This window comes from Syngnathoides biaculeatus, chromosome 3 (assembly GCF_019802595.1).
Source record: "Syngnathoides biaculeatus isolate LvHL_M chromosome 3, ASM1980259v1, whole genome shotgun sequence".
NCBI classification, from domain to species: Eukaryota; Metazoa; Chordata; class Actinopteri; order Syngnathiformes; family Syngnathidae; genus Syngnathoides; species Syngnathoides biaculeatus.
This window is the reverse complement of record NC_084642.1, coordinates 25358973-25365876: the sequence shown is the minus strand read 5'-3', so window position 1 is coordinate 25365876 and position 6904 is coordinate 25358973.

Sequence of the window (6904 nt, the reverse complement as noted above, 5' to 3'; positions counted from 1 at the left end):
ACCTGAAAAGAGCTGGGACCACCATTTCCAAGGTGACTGTTGGTAATACACTAAGACGTCATGGTTTGAAATCATGTATGGCACAGAAGGGTCCCCTGCTTAAACCAGCACGTCAAAGCCCGTCTTAAATTTGCCAATGACCATTTGGATAATACAGAGGAGTTATGGGAGAAGGTTTTGTGGTCAAATGAGACCAAAATGGAACTTTTTGGTCATAGTTCCACTAACCGTGTTTGGAGGATCACGAATGATGAGTTCCATCCCAAGAACGCCATCTCTACTGTGAAGCATGGGGGTGGTAGCATCATGCTTTGGGGGTGTTTTTATGCACATGAGACAGGACGACTGGACTGCATTAAGGAGAGGATGACCGTGGCCATGTATTTTTTGTTTTTCGGGAACAACCTCTTTTACCTCAGTCAGAGCATTGAAGATGGGTCGTGGCTGGGTCGTTTAACATGACAATGACCCGAAGCATACAGCCAGGAAAACCAAGGAGTGCCTCCATAAGAAGCATATCAAGGTTCTGCCGTGGCCTAGCCAATCTCCAGACCTAATCCAAATACAAAATCTTTGGAGGGAGCTGAAACTCCGTGTTTCTCTGTCTGATCTAGAGAAGATCTGTGTGGTGGAGTGGGCCAATATCCCTCTTGTAGTGTGTGCAAACCTGGTGAAGAACTACAGGAAATGTTTGACCTCTGAAATTGCAATCAAAGGCTACTGTACCAAATATTAACATTGGGTTTCTCAGGTGTTCAAATACTTATTTGCAGCTGTATCACACAAATAAATCATTAAAAAATCATACATTGTGATTTCTGGATTTTTCTTTTTAGATTATCGCTCTCACAGTGGACATGAAAACTTTGTTTTCAAAACGAGACATAGGCATTTTTTTCAGATTTACGAAACTCGCGCCAAAATTATCCATTCAAAGCTGGATAATTTTGGCACGAGTTTCGTAAATCTGAAAAAAATGCCTATGTCTTGTTTTGAAAACAAACTCTTCAATGCACCTACGATGAAAATTTCAGACCCCTCCATGATTTGTAAGTGGGAGAACTTGCAATATAGCAGGGTATTCAAATACTTGGTTTTTTTTTTCGCTGTATGTTCTGTAAATTGTTTTGTTTGATAACTTTTTTTAGGTTGGGTTAAAAAAAAAATTGTGCTGCAAATTGTGAAATGGCTAACATGTTTTTATTGTTGCTGTGACTGTCACAATAAAGATATATTCTATATAAAAAGATCCTATAAAATAAGATACTTTTTTTTTTTTTAAATCCGTGTTTAAAGCAATAATGATGACATTTGAAGCCAATGAAAGGCCCCTGCAACACCTCCTGTCTTCAGAACAATCTTTCACTGGCCTAATGTTGCCAGCCAATAGCTGTTGGACTTCACCAGTCGTTTGGAGGAAGAGAAGAGTCACTTGCTCTTTCATATTGTCCATAATTTTTATTCCCTCTTGTTGCACAATTAGATAGATCAAATACAGGCGGTGCGTGGAATTGTATTGAAATGTTTATAGAAAATATGTGTCCAGTGACTTTCCAAACAGCCTGTATTCAGGAAAAAAAAATGTCCTACATGAAGACTTCTCTTGTCTTGTATCCCTTACTCAGTCGGGACAATTTGCGCTTCCTATTAACACAATTGAGAATTATACAGGGTAGAAGACTCCTGGCTATATAATTTTCTCCATCTGTGTGTGATCTAATTCATTGCAAGTTAGACATGATTCACAGAGCATCAACCTACCCTCAAACAGACATCAATTTTCTACTCAGCCTCCTACTATCATGCCCGTGAAAATGAAAGCACTTTGCAGAATACTGCTGTAGGCTAATCCCTAAATTAAAAAAAACGAGAGCAATCCCAATAAAAATAAGTGACAACATGATCAGTGTCATTCCTTCAATTAACTACGATTTCGCCTGCAAAGAACAGTATCAACAACATAAAATCCACATGAACAAAAGGAAAATGCTCATATTGGACTAACATGTCACCAAGTTACGAATATTCATGTAAATTTCCATTACGTGACAACAGCCAACATTACACAAAGGTGCATATAAATGTCTTACATGAGTCAGCATGTCTGTAAGCCACAAGTACATCATGCCAAAATGTGTTTTCGGACATATTATATCATTGTAACAACTCAGCAAAGACAGAAATTTCATGCACAATATAGATTTTTTTGTATTTAACATGATACATGCTGTACTTCAATCACATCTTTTATTTCACCTTAAGATAATGTGCCAACACTCCTCATGTTACCTGTGTGTTAATGTATTGATTTCAGATGCAACACAAAATAATACACAGACAGAATAATAGATTGGGCTGATGGCAAGTTATTGATTCTAAAATGACCTTGTCCTTTATGTACAGTATTTCCTGACACTTCTTTTTTTTAAGGGGAATCATCTCGATGTTTTGTTTTTCCTCCATGCCTCTTTACTGAAATAAGTAAATGGGCAATAACAACTCATCAAATGCTCCTCAAATTGCTCTGAGTCTAGACAGACAAGAAATCAACCCTCAAAATATAAAAAGCCCTGTTGAGACTGATGTAGCGTAGCCACCATCAAGTTTCCTAGTGGAGAGGTTCAACGATCCAGGGACAACATGTTCGTTGAACCGACATGAAAAAGTATTCCAGTTCACCTAAGGATAAAAACTGCTCTTCTAGAGAGATTCCTGTACGCCTCATTAGAACAAATTTGCCTGTGATTCACAATTTTGGAAAGAACAAAGAGTAAGTTTATTTGATAATATTAAAGTATGGTCACATAAGGATATAATAAGGTTAAGGATTTGCTTAATCCTATATCAAGGGCTGTATTTTTTATTTTTATTTTTTATTATGGTGGATTTGCAGCAGGGTGCAAAAACTGGGATATCTTGATTTTCATGCAAGAGTAATACTCACTTGGAAGGCGGAGGTCGGTACACACGGGTTGACGATCAGGGATACGGAAGTACTCGAACGGGGCATGAAGCTCAACGATGTGGCGCGGACCAGTCGTCATCGGGGTCAAATAAATGCACAGGATAATCAGCCCGCATGAGGCGCAGGTGTGCGCCTCCCAATCAGCGCAACCGCGCGGGCACCCGCACAGCCCGAGCGGCAGGATCATGACACTCAGAACCATGGGGCAGACGTTCTAACGAGTTAATCGCTGTGCCGCCGAAGGGGAATCATTGAAAATGAATAGTTGATTTGAGATAAGATTTCATTTTTAATTGTAGCTAATTGTGAATGTAAAATTAAATGTAGCCATTCTTCCCTGATGTGAGTGGGTTATTCCAATATTATAACTCATAAGAGATGTTTTCCATAACTGGTGTGTGATTTGTAACGCTTTGCTCTGATGAGATATTAATAGTGATAAATCGTTAATATTCTCCCTGGGAAAAGGGTAATCTGGGATTTGATTAATATATGATAAAATCCTCAACCTACTCATTAATGCTCAGAGACAAAGTCTCTGCAGTATGTCACTATTCCAAAGGCAATATGCTATGTTATGCTGATATGAAAAATACCTGCATTGAAAGTGATGCTTAGGCTTTGTGAGTGTACTCCTAGCGTCACACTTGTACCCAAATTTGCACAAAGTTGCTCATGGGTGCTTGCAGGGACATATGACCTCCTGAGGTCATGCTCCATCAGCCTTAATCTTCACATCCAAATAAATCCGTTGTCTCGTTCTCCAACATTGCTGTGACTCTTAGTCAGAAAGGGCAGGCTATTATCATTTTATAGCAATGTCATGCATGCTCAATTCAACAAAAACTCCAAATGCGTGTCAGAAATACTTTCTTTCCAGAGGGAGATTGCGCACAGTAGTGTGAAACTTGTCATTTTAGCATAGAAAAGCATTCAATTGTTCAACTAATACATTTATAATAGTTTCCGAAATATGTTTTCTTTATTCCCACACATTTCTCCATAGGACTCAGTTTTCTCTTGTAATGTTTAAAATAACAAACTTTGTTTGTTAGCCAGCGCCAACAAGCCTACCTACTGTCACTATTTGTCTTATTAGTATAAGGGAAATTTTCTCTGCTGATCACACCGGATAAATTATTTCTTTACAAAAATTAAAGTGTTCATTTTAAATGTGGCATTACTATCAGAATAGTATTCTTGTGGATGTTTTTTGCAGTTGGAGAGTGCATCATACAGAGCTCATAGAAGTATTTTTGAATATCCCATAACTTATTGAAAAGCTAACCAAAATATTAGACACTAAATCCACATTCATGAATATGGTTAAATTAATACCTCTTTTACAACACCAATAATCCCTCCTTGAGCAGTCACCTTATTATGGGGGAGGGGTTTGTCTGTTTGAAAGATCCTTGTCGCTAAATTGTCTGGGACTCTACACCCTGGTAGGGACATGCGGGACAAACAAGTTGACACTAAAGGGGCCTGGCGGGACACAGCCCGGAGCAATAACGCGATTCCTTCTTCCTATGGGCCGTGGGAAGGGCTAAGGGGGTTGGGAAGTGTAGAGAGCTGAGTGGCGGCCAAATGTGGGGTAACCTTGGGGGTTGGTTCCCTGCTATAGAAACTTGCTCGTGGGAGATGCAATGTCTCCTCTTTGCCAGGGAAAGAGCCCTAGCTGGTGTGCGAGGATGAGAAGTTCCGACGAGAAATAGTGATGAACTCAACTCTACACTCAGTTTGGGCTCCAGTTGGACTTTTTTCACTCTGCCATTGCCCACGGTGACAGGCGCCGAGAAGAAGTGCGCATACAACTCGGTGCCTGTTCAGTGGGACTACACTGGTGGACGAGAGGGTAGTGTTCAAAGCTCCACTGTCGGTACCAACCTGTTCAGACCTTTCAAATTGGGACAAATCCACTATTAGCCCACATCAGACCAAAGGACACTCTGATAAAATAATTTGACATGATATAAGATTATCAAGCATTTGATATGCTTGGTTGGGAAGTGGCTGAAGTCCAGATACCAGATTAACAGTTCACAGTTGAGTACATTGTGGGAAAGAGCCGCGCCATAGGCCAAAGGACACTGAAAAACAAAATTGTGTCTGATTATTTTTTGCATTATACTATTGCAGCTCCAAGTACTGGAGACAAATCCCTTGTGTGATTTTGACATATTTGGGCAAGAAAGATGATTGTAATTCTGATTGTGATAAAAGGAGAAAGTTATATGTGTTCACATAAAGTGTTGCTTTTAAGAAAACTAAAGTCTCAGGTTCTTTTTTCCTGTTTGGAAACTAGACACAACAGTGAAGTCTCAAAGAATTTCCCACATTTTAATTGAACCGATCTTAACTGAATTTTTTGATGTTTGTTCAACACTTCTCTTTTGATTGAAAATGGCATTTCACATATTACGCTGGAAACACTTTTCATAACAGCTCCCACTAGGCACGTCCCACTGGAAAGTAGAAATACAAATCACTCTGCCTGTTCCATTTTAAGGGCCATTTGTTCCAAATTTCTCTTGGTTTTTCAATCTTTTTCCGTGATTATTCTCTCCCCTCTTGCTCTCTCTCTCTCTCTCTCTCGGTCTCTCTCTCTCTCGCTCTCTCTCACTCTCGCTCTTTTCTGGTCTGTGCTATGTCAATGATTTCAGTAATTACCGCTTGCGATGCAGATTTAATTGGCTGAATGGGTGGTCTAACTTGCAGGTGATTGGTTGATACAGTTCATCACTGATTTGCAGTTTTGCTTTTCAATGTTTTTGGTTTGTTTTGTTTTTTTTGTTTTTTTTTACATGCAAAATGAGAATTTTGACACACAAACTGCAATTTGAGAGCGCTTAATTCTAGACTTGCACATATGGATATGTAACCAATGTTGATTCCCCATCCTCCACAGGGCGAGCATCAAATTAGTTCCCTAGGATATGTATTTGTGTAGAAATAGTAAGAGAACAGCTGATATATTTTAAAAAATGTCAAAAAGAAGATACTTCGTCATGATCCATAGCACATTGCCCATTACTGTACTGGACATAGAAATTCAAAGACTGTTTTAGTGATTGACAGATTTATGAAAAATTGATTGGTTTTATGAAAATTCTATTTTATCAAGGGGTGGCAGATGAACCAAGCAACAACTAATTATATTTTATACATGAAAATAATTTTTTTTGTATTGTCCACAAATACCGTCCACTTTTATGGAGCTAAGAGGATAAGAGACCAACCAAGTTGACAGCGCTAACGGCGCTGACAGGGCTGAAATGCAACAGTATGGCTTTGAATATCATGTTTAAATTTGTCCAGCCATGGCAGAGGTCTGCGCTCTCCAGCTTGTTGTTTATGTTTTCCATGCAAATGATGTGTTGCTATTTTTATTCAGTAAGTAAAATGTCATTGTTTTTCAACTACATTTATTCATACCCGTTTCATAACTGGCTTCCACTTTTCATCTTGTGGTTTATGTAACTGGTAGCTGTATACAGACAATTCATTAACCTCAACTTTCTCACCTTTTCTAATACATGTATGAGACACAGTATAAGGAGTTTTAACTTTTAATTTGCTTGGTTCCACAAAGATAGTTTGGCTGATCTTTGTTTTTTTTTTTTTTTACTTCTGTGTTTCTCTTTCTGAGCCCTCTGGCAGTCTCATAATAAAACTCACAGCAATAAATATTTCACCTTTCACACATACTGACTTCACTACATTATAACAACCAAGTGAGAAGAGGAAATTTTCAGGCAGTCCTGCAATATTAATGTATAAATGCCTATTTCAAGTCTTTTATTTAATCTTTTAGTTTTTGATAATTATAAATTATTTTTACTTGGAATGAATAGAAACTTTCCGTTACAAGATGGGAAATATTTTTTATTAATATTGAACAATATATTACCATATTGGGAAGCCACCTGAAGACCT